Raw genomic sequence first — 925 nt, 5'->3', positions numbered from 1 at the left:
AGAGGGGAGAAGTGCTACAGACTTTTAAACAACCAGATCTCATGATAACTATTACAAGAACATCACCAAGGAGATGGTGCTAATCTACTTGTGAGAACCCCACCCCTTTGATCCAATCACCTCCCACCCAGCCCCACCTCCAACATTGGGGATTACAGGTGAACATGAGATTTGGGTGGGGACACAGATCCAAACCATATCATTAACTATGTTCAAAATGCAGTGCAATAGATCACTAAAGCTTATTCCTGCGATCTAACTGGAACTTTGTAAAAATGATGGTTAGATTCCACAAGGTGGTAATGCCTGAACTATATATATGCTATTAGGCCCAAAGGCCCGATAGGGGAGTCTTAACCTGTTCTCCTTTCATGAAACACTGAAATTACAATTTTTGTACGTTAAAAAGATCAAATGTTGGCAGCTTCATAAGGTTTAACTACATAAAATCAGAGTATAATAGGAAATTTTATTAAACAGAGCTATGTGCTAGGTATTCTATTAGTTACATGTTTATTATATTAGACTTTTACAAAACGTTGCCGGGTTGATATTATTATTATTCCCATTTATAGAGGAGAAAATGATGTAGTTTGACAAAGTTGGCATGGCTATTAGCTTCTGGTGTAAACCTATGCCTCTTTTTTTTTTAAAGATGGTGAATTGGAGAGGTTGTTAGTATGCCTCTCCCACTTGGAAAGACAAAATAGTGTGGAGAGATTCATGCTGTGAACTTTTTTCCAAGAAGCAATACAGGAACTTAACAGGAAAACTGAAAAAACCACAGACTCCTCGAAAGAAGCAGCAGGCTGCAGCCTACACCATGAGCCAGGCAGATAACTGTGAGTCCCCTTAGTGTGCAGGGGGAGAAACTGCCTCTGGGATATACACTCCCACTGGGGAACCTGGCAATCCAGTCCCCAGA

The 925-nt window shown here is 40.3% G+C and overlaps 1 pseudogene; it reads right to left on the bottom strand.

Moving 5' to 3' along the window:
- Nucleotides 1-270: 270 nt before the first annotated feature.
- On the bottom strand, nt 271-380 carry LOC123568173 (U6atac minor spliceosomal RNA; annotated as a pseudogene).
- Nucleotides 381-925: the final 545 nt, after the last annotated feature.

The sequence above is a fragment of the Macaca fascicularis genome, chromosome 12, assembly GCF_037993035.2.
Source record: "Macaca fascicularis isolate 582-1 chromosome 12, T2T-MFA8v1.1".
Taxonomy (NCBI): domain Eukaryota; kingdom Metazoa; phylum Chordata; class Mammalia; order Primates; family Cercopithecidae; genus Macaca; species Macaca fascicularis.
The sequence above is the reverse complement of the archived record's forward strand: the minus strand, read 5'-3'. Positions and strand labels throughout refer to the sequence as shown.